The sequence below is a fragment of the Tamandua tetradactyla genome, chromosome 2 (assembly GCF_023851605.1).
Source record: "Tamandua tetradactyla isolate mTamTet1 chromosome 2, mTamTet1.pri, whole genome shotgun sequence".
NCBI classification, from domain to species: Eukaryota; Metazoa; Chordata; class Mammalia; order Pilosa; family Myrmecophagidae; genus Tamandua; species Tamandua tetradactyla.
In genome coordinates, this window is record NC_135328.1 from 131,189,703 (window position 1) to 131,205,752 (window position 16,050).

General features: G+C 49.7%; 1 protein-coding gene and 1 long non-coding RNA gene across 2 annotated transcripts in view; one reads left to right on the top strand and one right to left on the bottom strand.

Moving 5' to 3' along the window:
• Nucleotides 1-380, bottom strand: part of TRAF2 (TNF receptor associated factor 2) — a 31,057-nt gene extending 30,677 nt beyond the window's left edge. Inside the window, exon 1 of the mRNA XM_077148993.1 lies at nt 325-380. The gene's annotated coding sequence lies outside the window, so the exon portion shown is untranslated. The remainder of the gene's footprint in view (nt 1-324) is intronic.
• A 221-nt stretch (nt 381-601) lies between these two features.
• On the top strand, nt 602-5,489 carry LOC143662181 (uncharacterized). The gene is made up of 3 exons (XR_013165211.1): nt 602-1,069; nt 4,779-4,968; nt 5,388-5,489. It is a non-coding gene; the product is annotated as an uncharacterized LOC143662181 (long non-coding RNA).
• Nucleotides 5,490-16,050: the final 10,561 nt, after the last annotated feature.

Below are 16,050 nucleotides of genomic sequence, written 5' to 3' on the forward strand. Positions count from 1 at the left end.
TGGGTACTCGAGGAGGAGCGGAGAAAGACGGGGGGTCGCGGGGAAGGGCCGGTGGGGCGCGAGGAGGGGAAGAGGGAACATGCGGAAGGGGGCACAAGCCGGACCGGGAGGCCCCGCCGCCCCCGCGGGCGTTCGCGAACTTTCCCGGCCGGCGCGCGCAGTTTCAGTTTCCGGCTGCGTCCCGAGAAATCCCCTCAGGCCCGCCGGGCGGACAGGCCCTCCTCCCCGCCCTGCCCCGTGCTCCCGGCCCCGCGCCCCGCGCCCGGCCCTGGCCCCGCGCGTCCCCTATCCCCGCCACCCGAGGCCGGGGCGCGAACGACTCACCCCAACGGTCCCCGCGCGCCCGGAACTGAGCGCCCGCCCGGCCGCCGCCGCCACCGCCCCCGCCGTTCCAAGGGCCCGCCCCTCCCTCCGGAACCAGCCTGACGGACAGCCGCCGCAGCCCATCGCAAGCGCGCAGGGAAGCGCAGCGGGCACCCTTTGGCCAGACCCGCGAGGTTCGTTTGACTGACAACTCCTGCGGCCATCCGGGAGCGCGCAAGGAGCCGCAGCGGGTGCCGATTGGCCAGACCCGCCCCACCCCAAGCCCGCCGGACGCAATTTAAGCTGCCTTCGGGCGGTTTCTGAGGAGAGGGCTCTGTGGTGCGGGGCGGGCATTGTCACTCTTATGGTGGCGTTCCCGAGGGTAGCTGGGGGACGGCTAGCCTCGGAGCGCTGACGCTCGCTCCTCTGCTCCCGCCCCAGAACTAAGAAACCGGGCCCGTCCGACCTGGGCCTCCCGGGTGCTCACGGAGGCGCGGCGGGGCAGGGACGTGGCCCGTGGTCTCCGGCGGCCCTGGAGCTTGCGTGACCCGAGGCCCGAACCTCGCCGGCCGGCGGCCTGCCGAGCCAGAAGGAGCGGTAGCCTGCAGCCGGGGGCAACAAAGGAGGGATCCGGCTCGGGCTACATTTGTGAAGAAAAGAACAACAACAACAAAAAAAGCAATCCGCACTCGAAGAGGTTGCTCTCGGGGCGATGGCAGCGTCCTGGACCCCCGCCCCGCGGTGGTGCTGCACGAGATGCCACTGGGTACACTTTAAAGCCGGGGTTGGGGGAGGGCTTGCATGTGATGTGAATTTTACCGCGAGGTTTTTTAAAAACAAGGCTCAAATGTTCAACAAAATGATCGTGTAGTGATGAATACACAACTGTGTGATGATATCGTGAGCCATTGACTGTACACCTTGTTTAGAATGTTTGTATGTCAAGGATGTATATTTGTTTGTTGTGTACAGTAAAAAAAAAAAAATTCTAAAAAACAAGGCTCAGCCTATGGCCTCCAGAGACAGGGAAATAGGGAGTAAAGGCACAGAGTCCTCTGGAGAGAGGCGATGGCTGTGGCGGGGGAACGGGGCAGTTCTTTCCTGTGCCCCACGTCTCAAGCACGTGTGGCCGCAGGCAGTGTCTTAGTCTCCGGAGGAGGGCACAATCAGAACAGCCTGGCAAGGGAGCAGGCTGTAGTGCCAGGCACCCGGCTAAATCATGACAGGTATTCTCTCCTTTCACACAAGCCTCTGGGAGATGGGATCCCTCGCTGCCATTTTGCAGAGAGCCAAGCTGAGGTTCCGGGTCTTCCCCAGGGTGGCACCTGAGACCCTGCACCCTAGGCGGGCGCCTGACATGAAAATTTCCCTAACCGACTCGCCGGGTCTGGGACATGCCAGCCTACCTCCCATAGAACTCAGGCAACGAGTGCATGCAGTCACTCCATCGTAGCCTGAGTTCACTTGGAGTCTGGCACTGTGCTTTGGGGGAATGGGGTTGGGAGGGTGCTAGAGCTGGTCTGCCTATGGCCACCCAGCAGCAGAGCCACGTGAAGGAGAGGGCAACCTCCAGGAGGCCCCAGATGATGGGGACAGGCCACTCCCACCCACCTGGGGCCACTGAGGACTGACCCAAGCTGCCTTGGGCCACCCACACCGAGACTGACGTTCTGAGAGGAGGCTGTGCCCCCACCCTGCCTGGAGCCGTCCCTGGGCCAGCCCACCACTCTCCAAGGGACGCCTCCCAGACCGCCTTCTTCCATTTAGACTTTCCTGTCTGCGGAGGATTTTCATGCACACATTATTTTTAAATTTTGAATCTTACGGCGGCCAAGAGGCTGCAGGCTGAGGACGCTGAGGGAGATGAGGCTGTGGCACCCATGAGCTCTATGGGGAAGGAATGATGGCCCTGGCTGCCCCCAGAGCCTGATCACCATGGCTCACCCGAGACTCCGCGGTTGTGCCTGCAGGTGGGGCCAGCAGCCTGGGGTCAGACTGCTTCACTCTGGTAAAGGCTGTCAGGTGATGCTGCCCCCGTCTGTGGGCCCCAGAGAACTTTCTGGCATCCAGATGTGGGCCGCCTGGTGAGTGGTGGTCTCAGGACTTGCCCAGTGGGCTGCTAGGAGGGGCAAACGGACCTCAGCCGGGAGTGCTCAGAATCTCCAGACACAGAGAGAAGGGCATGCTAAGGAAATGAAGGTGAGAGGCTCCAGTGGGGTCAGCAGAAGCAGGGCAGGGGGATAAAAACCCTTGAAAGGGCCTGAGGGACAGCACCAAACCACTGTCAGCCTGGACGGCTGAGCACAAGCATTCCTGCCCCTCCCCCTACTCACCAGAGCACCAACTGGGGTGAGGGGGTGGAGCATTCAGGGACACGGGGGTCAGGGACAATCTTGGGGGTTAGGGACAACCTTGAGGGTTGGGAACAACCTCGGGAATCAGGGAAACCTCAGGGATCAGGGACAATCTTGGGAGCTGGGAACAGCCTCAGGGGTCAGGGCTAGCCTCAGGGGTCACGAATGACCTCAGGGGTCAGGGACAACCTTGGGGGCTGTGAACAACCTCAGGGGGTCAGGGACTTCAGAGACAGCCACGGGTGTCAGGGGGAGCCCTGGGGGTTGGGGGGGGAAGAAGGGGAGACACGCACCACCACGTCTGTCCCTGGCTGCATCCAACCAAGGGGAGATGCCCACCCTAAGTCAGCCAGTGCTTATGCGGTTAGTGAATGGGCCTGAGCCTTAAAGTCCCCAACCAAAGGTGACCCAGAAGGCGGGCGGAACCTGTTTTCACAGGCCCCAGGGGGCCACCTCCTGATGGCGCCACCGGCCCCCTACCTGAGCAATGCCCGCCTGCATCCTGGCAGTCCATGCAAACATCCAGGCATCCCCCCAGGACAGCAACTCGCACCGAGCTCCCAAGCCCTGATGCGATGGGGACCGTGGGGTCCTCCGTGAGCTGCCTGTGTGTGCCCCCTCAACCCCGCCAGCTGTGCCCCCCACCGCAGCCCCTGCTGTCACCCTCTCTGCCCCTATCCCAGCCTTCCCTCACCTTTCCCAGGACACATGTCCTTTCCAAAGCCCCCCTTCTCCTCTGGCCTCTCAAGCAACATCCCCCCACAAACACATACCACCCTCGCCTGTGGTCAGGGAGAAGCAGCTCCGCAAAGGGACGATAGAACATGCCAGAAACCTGTGTTTCTGTGGCCAATCTTGGGCCAAGGCCAGGTCACTGCTGGCCTACTAAGCCCCCCTCTCCCTTCACCCATTCACTGCAGGGTGGATTAAATAATCTTTTATTTAAAAGTTCCGCAAAAATTAAATCACGTGGGAGGCCAGTGGCAGTGGGGGGAAGCCTCCAAGATACGGCTCCATACAGCTGAGGTCCCCAGCCCCACAGCCGGTGGGACCTGGTGGGCACTGGGCCGTGGTGGCAGGTGGCAGGTGCCAGGGGCTGTCCCTCCGAGTCCCTTGAGGGTGGAGGGCACCAGGTCCTGCAGAGCAGATTGCTGCAGCCTGGCCACAGAGGCCCCCCAGGGGGGTGCCAGCTTCTCCATTGCTCCTGGGGGACCGAGCTCCAGTCTGGTGATGTCAGCCTCAGGAGAGCACACCCCATTGACCAGCTCAAAAAGGGCTGGCCCCCCCATCCCGGAGCCCCCACCCTGCTTGCTGGCTGGGAAAGGGGTGACTCATTCTGGGCTGTGGCCGCTCAGGGGTTCCCGTGCGGGCTCCTTCCTGCCACAAAGAAAAAGAAGGCAAAGCTGGGGTGGCCCCAGCGGCACCCCGGGCTTCCACCCCCACACTAAGCAGACCCAGGTGCACCCTGGAGGGCCTGAGCAGACCTGGGGGTGTAACTGGGCCTCATGGCTCTTTTCAGGGAACCCCAGAGGGGCCCCACGTCACTTGCCCTCTCCCCACGGGGGTCTGGCTTGAATCAGAACCCCTGTGTGCAGTTCCCATCTTCCCCGGGCCTCACCTTCCCCGACCTGATGGTGCTGTAGGAGCTGTCTTGTGGCCCAGACTGGGGGCCAAGGTGGGCACAGCTGCCCACATCTTGGCTGGGCAGGAGATGCCCCATCAGCTGGCAGAGCACCAGGGGAGGGGGAGCAGCACCCTGCCACTCTCTCTCTGCCTGAAGACTCCTGACAGCTCGGCCCCCTGTCCAGCCGCCGTCGCTTTGCTTTCTTTCTTTTCTCATGTCCATTCAGCTGTGCCCCACAGAGCCCCATGGACATTGAATCCTGGTGACAGCTCAGCCTCCAGCAGGCATGGCTGGCCCTTTGGTCGCTCAGTCCTTGGGAACCACAGGGAGCAGCTTGCAGAGAGGCCAGGGAGTGGGAAGGTGGGCCCGGCTGTCCCTTGGCCCAGTGCTAGGGCCTGGTGGGGGGGGTGTCAGGCCCTCCAGAAGTGGGTCCAGTCTTGCATGTCTGCACATCCAGCTGTTCACCCTGAGAGGCTCGTCCTCTCTCCCCTTTCCAGGTTCTGGAGGCTGCCTGGGTGCTGCAGCTTCTGAAAGAGGCTGGTTGCAGTCTCTGTGTGCAAGCAGCTGATGGGAGTGTTTCCAGAAGGACCACCCGTCCCCGGCCAGAGATGCCCTGTTCACACCAGCCCTGCACACAGCCCACCTTCAGGCTCAGGACTGGTCTGGCTGCTGGGGTCCCTCCCCAGGGTAAGTCTCAGTTCCCAGGGTCTGCTGCCACAGCGTACCCCAGACACGCGTCCACTGCGGGGTGTGTGACTTTAGGTCCCAGCGCTGAGGCCTGGAGTCAGGGCACCGGCAGGGCAGACCCCTCTCAGAGAGAGACCCTGCCCCTGCCTCTCCCCGGCTTCTATGGGTGTTGGGCATGCAGGTGTCTGCTGGCATCCACGCAGTCTCTGCCTCTGTCACATGGTCCTCTCTCTCTATCCCCACCTCTGGTGACCACATTTCCTCCACTGACAAGGATACATGTCATATAGGATTGGAGTCACCAGATCCTGGCTGGGCCTCACCTTACCTGATCACATTTTCAAAGACCCTATTTCCAAATTCGGCCACATTTGTGGTGAGGGCTGGAATTGGGGGACCCAATTCAATCCATAACACAGGTTCCAGTGCCACTTCAGCCATCCTAATGAGGGCGGGAGGCCCGTGCTGCAGGGACAAGACAGGCACGACCCTTCCCCTGCAGATGCAACCCCCACCCCAGCTGGATCACAGAACTACTGCCAGGAGGAGTGTGGGTCCCATGGGTGAGCCCCTCTGCCTGGGCATAGCTCCTGGCTCCTTCCTTCCTTTTTCCTGGAAGGGGGGGGGGAGGCTGGATGGGTGCGTTGGGCGCCTCCAACGTGTGCATGGGCATGTGGGGCTCCTTGAGGGGCGGAGGAGGGAAGGGGTGGCTTGCCCCAGTCCCCGCAGCTCCGAGCCCAGGCCCTGGGGCCGCTCTGGAGCAGTGTGGGGACCGGGCATCTCCTCCCGGCCGGGCTCGCGTTCGCGCGCGCCACCTGCCGGCCGGGCCCGGCCTAGACTTGCGGGTCCTCGAAAACCGGCCGGACTCTCCAGGTGGACACGCCGAGTCTCCCCGGGCCACCGAGACCCTCCACCCCTGCTCTTGTTCTCTGGGCCGGGAACTCCCACCATCCGCCAGCCGGCAATGACCGGAAAAGAAATGCAGACAGTGAAAAGATGCTTGAGTTTCATAGCTAGAACCATGTCACTGAAGGAAAATGAAAGAAAAAGTAAATTGCATCAACGTTACACTACCGAAAGGAAAGCAGTGGTGGCTGTAAACTTTAATTACATGACGCATTTCTTCAGAAAAGGGAGGGGACTTATACCAACGTCTTGTTTTTTTTTTCTGCAGAAATGAATAAATAACATAATGGTCTTGTTTCTGTTTTGAGTCGTAGCATCTGCCAGAATGAACCTGCGTCTCACTGTCTGTTGGCTCAGCAGCCTAACTAACTGGTCCATCTATTTTTTTTTTATTTTTTTATTTTTTTATTTTTTTTTATTTTAGAGAGAGGAAGGAAGGGAAGGAAAGACAGAGAGAAAGAAGGAAGGATGGAAGGAAGGGAGGAAGAAAGGGAAACATCTTTAAACATTTTCTTGTTTTATTGTATTTTGTTTGTTTGTTTGTTTTTTACATGGGCTGGGGCCGGGAATCGAACCGAGGTCCTCCGGCATGGCAGGCAAGCACTTTGCCCGCTGAGCCACCGCGGCCCGCCCTGGTCCATCTATTTTTGCTGAAGACCACTGGTCAGAGAAAACATTCTATCTATTGTAATTTTGAAAATTTCATTTTGCCTGAAGCAACAGGCCTACAAGCAGTTAGGAGGAGACTAAATCTAGAATAATTGATGGGCATTTATATAAACCTCCACTTCGCAAGGCCAATTCTGGTGGCCTCAGGTGTCTCTGCAGTTGAGGCTTTTTTTTTTTTTTTTTTTTCCAGCATGGGCAGGCACTGGGGATTGAACCTGGGCCTCAGGCATGGCAGGTGAGAATTCTGACACTGAGCCACCGTTGCACCGCCCAAGGCATTTTTAGTTGAAGGAAAACTCCAAGGGGCCTCGGAGGATCAGAGAATTTGAAAAACTAGGGCCTGGAACTCTACATCCTCAACCACAGTGCCACTGTTTACCTGCTGTGCAAAATGCAGGGATAAGGCACAGAGTGATTTGATTAGTGAGTGGAAAAGTATTTGCAAATTCCCCTTCAGGGAATGGTGAGAAAGGGGGAAAATTCAACTTCCCCAAGTGGAGAATTCTTGATATTCTCACGAGCAGTAGGGACAACCAAAGCAATAGGCTGAGCCCCCAATCTTGGGTTTGTTCATATGAAACTTATCCCCACAAAGGATAGGTCAAGCCTACTTAAAATTAGGCCTAGGGGTATAATACGTATAGTTTTTTTTCTCTATTATCATTTTATTTCTTTTTCTGTTGTCTTTTTATTTCTTTTTCTAAATCCATGCAAATGTACTAAGAAATGATGAATATGCAACTATGTGATGATATTAAGAATTACTGATTGTATATGTAGAATGGGATGATATCTAAATGTTTTGTTTGTTAATTTTTTTAATTAATAAAAAAAAAGTTTAAAAAAAAATTAAGCCCAAGAGTCACCCCCAAGAGAGCCTCTTTTGTTGCTCAGATGTGGCCTCTCTCTCCAGCCAACACAACAACCAATCTCACCTCCCTCCCCCCGTCTACATGGGATATGACTCCCAGGGGTGTGGATCTTCCTGGCAACGTGGGACAGAAATCCTAGAATGAGCTGAGACTTAGCACTAAGGGATTGAGAAAACCTTCTCGACCAAAAGGGGGAAGAGTGAAATGAGACAAAGTGTCAATGGCTGGGAGATTCCAAACAGAGTCAAGAGGTTATCCTGGAGGTTATTCTTAACGCATTAAGTAGATATCACCTTGTTATTTAAGATGTAATGGAGAGGCTGGAGGGAAGTGCCTGAAAATGTAGAGCTGTGTCCCAGTAGCCATGTTTCTTGATGATGATTGAATAATGATACAGCTTTCACAATGTGATTGTGTGATTGTGAAAAAAAAAATGCAGGGGCAAGGGCTTCCCTTGCCTCAGATGCATCCCTGGGGTCCTGGAGCGACTCCAAGCTCCATTAACTTGCTCTAAAAACAAAGTATTTGGCTGACTTCACTCAGAAGACAATGCTGATGAAAGGATGTGCTACTGTGAAGCTTGCACATCCAGTGAATTCAGTCATCATTTACAATGTAGCCAAAAAAGATATTTTCAAGGAGGGGTATTTTATCCCCGGCCTTGCTCAGAACTAGTAGTGGGGTAGCAATAGAAGGCAAACCCAAGATCAGTGCCTTGGACAGCTGTAACATGCCCTCTGGGCATGCTACCCTGCCCCGGGCAGGGTCCCCAGCAAAGGGTCCCTCATGGGAGAGAGCCTCCTCCGGCCGGGCCGCCACCCTCCTGGCTGCCTCACCCATGTCTGGACACAGGGACCCATCTCCCCTGTCGGCTGTAAGGTGACCTGATCCCTCCAAGGCCACCTGTGGCAGATTGAATTCTGGACCCCAGAAAAACCATGTTCTTAATCTCAGCCCTGTCCCTGGGGGGTGAGCCCACCATACACAGGACTGTTTCGAGGTGGTAGTTTTGGTTCAAGTGTGGGCACAGAACAAGGACAGGTCTTCATTCCAGGGCTGGAGACCGAGGAGCCCCTTGCCACATGATGGAAAAGCTGGGGGACCCAAGGACTGCTGCCAGCCAGAAGGAAGCCGCCTGCCAGTGCCCAAAACCCGAGCCAAATAATTTCTGTAGTGAAGCCACTCCACTGTGCTTGTCACGGCAGCTGGGAAATGGGACCCCAGTCCCCCCACCCCGACAAAGTCCCGGACCCCAGGCCTCCTTCAGCCTCCTCAGAGCCCCACCCCTCCTCCTGAGCATCTTTCCCGCCGCTATTGGACCACTCCCAGCACGTGAACTTTTGGACCACATTCCTCCAGTTCAAAAAGAAACCTCAATCACTCTCTCCAAGCCAACTTGGCAGGTGAACCCACTGCCCTCCCCCACGATATGAGACATGACTCCCAGGAGTATAAATCTCCCTGGCAACATGGGGCCTGATCTTCGGAGATGAGCCAGGACCTGGCATCTTGGGATTGAGAAAGACTTCTTGACCAAAAGGGGGAAAAGAGAAATGAGACAAAATAAAGTGTCAGTGGCTGAGATTTTCAAACAGTCGAGAGGTTATCCTGAAGGTTATTCTTATGCATTATATAGATATCACCATTTTATTTTATGGTGTATTGGAGTGGCTGGAGGGAAGTACCTGAAACTGCAGAGCTGTGTTCCAGTAACCTTGATTCTTTTTTTTTTTAATTTATTTATTAATTAAAAAAATAAGAAACAAAATAAAACATACATAATTAGTAATTCACAATATCATCACCTAGCTGCATATTCATCATTTCTTAGAACATTTGCATTAATTTAGAGAAAGAAACAAAGAAAACAGAAAAAGAAATAAAACGAACACAGGAAAGAAGAAAAAAAAGATTATACTTATCGTACCCCTTACCCCTTGTCTTCATTGACCACTAGCATTTCAAACTGAATCTATTTTAACATTTGTTCCCCCTATTATTTATTTTTATTCCATATGTTCTACTCGTCTGTTGACAAGGTAGATAAAAAGCCTTGATCCTTGAAGATGATCGTATGATTTTTTACATACAACTTTTACAATGTGACTGTGTGATTGTAAAAAACCTGTGTATGATGCTCCTTTTTTCCAGGGTACGGACAGATGATTAAAAAAATATGGTTGGGGCAGCCCATGGTGGCTCAGAAGGTAGAGTTCTCACCTGCCATGCCGGAGACCTGGGTTCAATTCCTGGTGCCTGCCCATGCAAAAACTTATATATACATATATGTGTATATATATATTTTATCCATATATATATAGATACATAGATAAAAAATAAATAATAGGAAGAATAAGGAGTAAAATAAATTGGGTAGATGAAAATACTAGTGGTCAATGAGGAGTAAAAGGTATGGGATATATGAGTTTTTTCTTTTTATTTCTTTTTCTGGAGTGGTGCAAATGTTCTAAAAATGATCATGGTGATGAATACACAACTGTGTGATGATATTGTGAGCCATTGTTTGTATAGCATGTACATGTGTGAAGATTTGTCATTAAAAATATTTTTAAAAGAAGAAAAGAAACCATAAGCTCCCCCACAGTCAGAATTCTTCATAGTCTCCTCCCAACAGCCCCCTGCGCCCCTACCCACTCCGCTGTAGCCACCGTTACCAAGTGGCCCCCACACTCAGGCTGCACATCACTGGACCCAAGAGAACACTCCCTTCCCTGGGGACGCACGGCCTTCCCTGGCCTTCCCCTCAGGGCCCTCCTTGTCCCTTCTTCCGCCTACGGATCTCTGGCTATGGAGGGCCCAGGGCTGACCTCACTCCACCTCCCGGCCACAGGCCTTCTGGGTGTGGCCCCCCCCTTCTCTAAGCCCCGACCACCCACGCCCAGTGACAGCCCACCTGACCTCTGCAAAACACCCAGCTCCTCAACCCCCCACCCCAAACCTGCCCCTTCCAGGCCCTCCCCTCTCAGGGCAAGCCCCCGGCCCCCCACCCTTCCCGATGCTCAGGTCAACCCCTCGCAGGTGCTGCAAACCCCACGCCTCCCAGCACCTCCACGGCCTGCTGTCAGCCTCCGCCACTGCTGGCCTGGGTTGGCATTATAATCTCTTATAATCAATAAAGGCATATCATTTACGTACCCCAAATTCACCCTTTAGAAGTGCACAATTCAGTGGTTTTCCTACGTTCTCAGAGATGCGACATCTCTTCTACCGAATTTTAGAAATTACCACGAACCCGAGATGAAACCTGTGCCCTCAGTAAGGTCCCCAGGCACACCCATCCCGCTCCCCCCACCCCCCAGAGATCACCAGTCTCTTTCTTTCTCCGTGGATTTAACTATTCTGGACATCTTATTTAAGTGGAATGATAGAAAATGTGGCCTTTTGTGTCTGGCAGAAATATTTTCCAAAGTGGTTATACTCTTTTACAACCCCTCATAGTGCACTAGAGTGCCAGTTTCCCACTAACACTTGTTACAGTCTTTTTTTAATTGATTTATTAATTAAAAAATTAAGAAACAAAATAAAACGTCAACATACATTATCAGTAATTCACAATATCATCATTTAGTTGCATAGTCATCATTTCTTAGAACACTTGCATTAATTCAGAAAAAGAAATAAAAAGACAATAGAAAAAGAAATAAAATGAACACAGGAAAGCAAAAAAAAGATTATACCTACCATACCCCTTACCCCTTGCTTTCATTGATCACTAGCATTTCAAACTAAATTTATTTTAACATTTGTTCCCCCTATTATTTATTTTTATTCCATATGTTCTACTCATTTGTTGACAAGGTAGATAAAAGGAGCATCAGACACAAGGTTTTCGCAATCACACAGTCACATTGTGAAAGCTATATCATTATACAATCATCCTCAAGAAGCATGGCCACTGTAACACAGCTCTACATTTTCAGACAGTTCCCTCCAGCCTCTCCATTACATCTTGAATAACAAGATGATATCTACTTGATGCATAAGAATACGCAGTCTTCTTTTAGTCACCCTTGTAGGTGTGAAGTGGGAACTTATTGTAGCTTTTCTTTGCATTTCTCTAATGAGTAATGACGCTGAGCAGCTTTTCATGCGCTAACTGGTCATTTGTATATCTTCTCTGGAAAAATGTCTATGCAAATTTAGGACTTGAAAAACATGTGGAAATTCAACAACATACTCCTAAATAACCAATTGGTCAAAGAAGAAAGTACAAGGGAAATGAGAAAATATTTGAAATGAGCAAAATTAAAAACAAAACACGCAAACCTTATGGGAATTAGTGAAAGCAGGATTCCAAGGGAAATTTATAAATGCAAATGCTTATGAAGAAAAAGGTTACAAATCAATAACCTAACTGGTATTAGGAAGAGTTTTTTTGTTTTTTGTTTTTTTTTTAGGAATTAGAAAAAGAAGAGCAAACTCCACTCAAAGCTAGTAGAAGGAAGGAAATGGCAACCATTTGAGCAAATGTAAACAGAGGATAGAAAAACAATAAATAATCAAACAGAATTTTGTTCTTTGAAAAGATCAACAAAATTGACAAACTTAGCTAGACTAATTTAAAAAGAAGAGAAGACCCAAATTCCTAAAATCAGAAATGAAAGAGAGGACATTACTAACAATTTTATAGAAATAAAAAAAAAAGATTATAAGAGACTACTGAGAACAACTGTACACTGACAAATAGGATAACCTAAATTAACTGGACAAATTCCTACCAATACTGACCAAGAAGAAATAAAACCTGCATAGACCCATAAGAAGTAAGGAGACTTGTGCTGGTTTGAAAGGATGCATGGACCCTAGAAAAGCCACGTTTTAATCAAAATCCCATTTCATAAAGGCTGAATAATCCCTATTCAGTACTGTATGTTTGAAATTGTAATCAGATCATCTCCCTGGAGATGTGATTTGGTCAAGAGTGGTTGTTAAACTGGATTAGGTGATGACATGTCTCCACCCATTTGGGTGGGTCTTGATAAGTTTCTGGAGTCCTATAAAAGAGGAACATTTCGGAGAATGAAGGAGATTCGGAGAGAACAGAGAATGCTGCAGCACCACAAAGCAGAGTCCATGAGCCAGCAACTTTTGGAGATGAAGAAGGAAAATGCCTCCCAAGGAGCTTCATGAAACCAGAAGCCAGGAGAGGAAGCTAGCAGATGACACCATGTTCGCCATGTGCCCTTCCAGCTGAGAGAGAAACCCTGACTGTGTTCCCCATGTGCCTTCTCACTTGAGAGAGAAACCCTTAACTTCATCGGCCTTCTTGAACCAAGGTGTCTTTCTCTGGATGCCTTTGATTGGACATTTCTATAGACTTGTTTTAATTGGGACATTTTCTCAGTCTTAGAACTGTACGCTAGCAACTTATTAAAATTCCCCTTTTTAAAAGCCATTCATTTCTGGTACATTGCATTCTGGCAGCTAGCAAACTAGAACAAGATTGGTTCAGTAATAAAAAATCTCGCAACAACAAGCAAAAAATCCCAGAATCAGAAGGACTCACTGGTGAATTCTACCAAGCATTTAAAAAAGAATTAACACCACTCCTCCTCACACTCTTTTTTTAAAAAAGGAAGAACAGGGAATACTTCTTAAGTCTTTCTGTGAGGCCAGTCCTACCCAGATGCCAAAGCCAGAAAAAGGCTCTGCGAGAAAAGAAAACCACCGGCCAATATCCTTTGAGAATACGAGGCAAAATTCCCAACAAGATACTAGCAAAACACATGCAGCAACATATTAAAAGGATGAGACCCTTCCCAGAATGTAAGGGTGGTTCCATGTAGGAAATCTCAGTGTAATACACCACATTATTAGAATAAAGGGAAAAAACAACATGGTCATCCAGATTGATCCAGAAAAAAAATCTGACAAAATCCAACAGCCTATTTTGATAAACAATGCTCAATAAACTAATAAGTGAAGGGAATTTCTTCAACACGCTAAAGGTCATATGAGAGAAACCCACAATTAACATTGTAAGGTCAGAGACTGAAAACTTCTTTCCTAAAGTCAGGAACAAGTCCAGGATGCCTGCTCTCATCACTTCTCTCCAGAACGGTGCTGGGAGTTCTGCCAGAAGCATCAGGAGAGTAGAATAAATGACAGTCATCCACATTGGAAAGGAAAAAGCATGACTACCTGTTTGCAGATAACATGATCTTAAGTGAAGAAAACCCTAAAGAATCCACAAAAAAACTGCTATAGCTAATAAGTGATTGCAGGAAAGTTGGAAGATACTCACCAACACTCAAAATACTGGTGATACTCACCAACACTCAAAAAAATATTTTTTTCAATTTTAAAATTAAAAAAATATATTTTTATTGGCAAATCTTCACACACATACAGTCCATACGTGCTGTACAATCAATGGCTCCCTGTATCATCACATAGTTGTGTTTTCATCACCATGATCATTTTTTAGAACATTTGCATCACTCCAGAAAATGAAATAAAAAGAAAAAAAGAAAAAACCCATACATCCCATACCCTTACCCCTCCCTCTCATTAACCACATGTATTTCCATCTAGCTGTATGTTTATACAGTAACCATGAACAATCCAAAAAGAAAATTAAGAAAAGAATTCCATTTACAACAGCATCAAAAAGAATAAAATACTTAGGAATAAATTTAACCAAAGAAGTAAAAGACTTGTACACTGAAAATTACAAAATATTGTTAAAAGAAATTAAAGAAGACCCAAATAAATAAAGACATCCCATGTTCATGGATTGAAAGACTTAATATTAAGGTGACAATACTATCCAAATGGGATATAGATTTAATACAATCCCTATCGAAAGCCCAGTGACATTTTTTGTAGAAATAGAAAAACCTGCCCTAAAATTCCTATGGAATATTAAAGGACCCAGAATAGCCAAAACCATCTTGAAAAAGAAGAACAAAGGTGGAGGTCTCACTTCTTGATTTCAAAACTTACTGCAGACTTCGGAGAAGATGGCGGCTTAGTAAGACGCGCGGGTCTTAGTTCCTCCTCCAGAACAGCTACTAAAGAAATAGAAACAGTACAGAACAGCCCCCGGAGCCACAACAGAGACCAAAAAGACAGCGTACCCCATTCTGGAACGGCTGACCGGCTGGGAGAATCCGCTGTGGTGATATCACCGAGGGGCATGCGCTTCCCCGGGCCAGGGCGGCTGGTGGCCGGAGTCCCTCCCTCCTTTCTTCCCGGGCCGGCTGGGAGAATTGGACAGGCAGGCTCCTCAAGCCGCGGCGGCCAGCGCCCCCCGGCCACGCACGGCCCTCCTGACCGGCTGGGAGAATTGGATCGGAGGTCTCCCAAGCAGCGGAGACCAGCGACCGGGGTCCCTTCCACACACGTGGCTTCCCGGTCTGGCTGGGAATGTTGGATAGGCACTCCCCCAAGCCGCGGCGGCCAGCGCCCCCCCCCCCACGCTTGGCTTCCCGGGCCGGCTGGGAGATTTGGACCGGCACTCCCCCAAGCCGCTTCGGCTGACGACCCTCCCCCACAGCGAGAGTTTTCCAAAGTTAAAGGAGCCACAGCATCTTTTACTGGTGGGTCCCGCAGACAAACGAGCGCCACGAGCGCCACATAGTGGGCAGGATAAGAAAAACAGAGCCCAGAGATTTCACAGAAAAACCTTTCAACCAGCCGGGTCCCACACCCAGGGAAATCTGATTAAATGCCCAGACGCCAGCAGAAAATGACAGATCACGTTAGGAAAATTGAAGATATGGCCCAGTCAAAGGAACAAACCAATAGTTCAAATGAGATACAGGAGCTGAGACAACTAATTCTGAATATACGAACAGAAATGGAAAACCTCTTCAAAAACCAAATCGATAAACTGAGGGAGGACATGAAGAAGAAATGGGCTGAACAAAAAGAAGAAACAGAAAATCTGAAAAAACACAGAACTTATGGGAGTGAAGGACAAAGTAGAAAAGATGGGAAAAAACAATGGATACCTATAATGGTAGATTTAAAGAAACAGAAGCTAGAATTAGTGAACTGGAGGATGGAACATCTGAATTCCAAAAAGAAACAGAAACTATAGGGAAAAGAATGGAAAAATTTGAGCAGGGGATCAGGGAATTGAATGATAATATGAAGCGCACAAATATATGTGTTGTGGGTGTCCCAGAAGGAGAAGAGAAGGGAAAAGCAGGAGAAAAACTAATGGAAGAAATTATCACTGAAAATTTCCCAACTCTTATGAAAGACCTAAAATTACAGATCCAAGAAGTGCAGCGCACCCCAAAGAGAATAGACCCAAATAGGCGTTCTCCAAGACACTTACTAGTTAGAATGTCAGAGGTCAAAGAGAAAGAGAGGATCTTGAAAGCAGCAAGAGAAAAACAATCTGTCACATACAAGGGAAACCCAATAAGACTATGTGTAGATTTCTCAGCAGAAACCATGGAAGCTAGAAGACAGTGGGATGATATATTTAAATTACTAAAAGAGAAAAACTGCCAACCAAGACTTCTATATCCAGCAAAATTGTCCTTCAAAAATGAGGGAGAAATTAAAACATTTTCAGACAAAAAGTCACTGAGAGAATTTGTGACCAAGAGACCAACTCTGCAAGAAATACTAAAGGGAGCACTAGAGTCAGATACAAAAA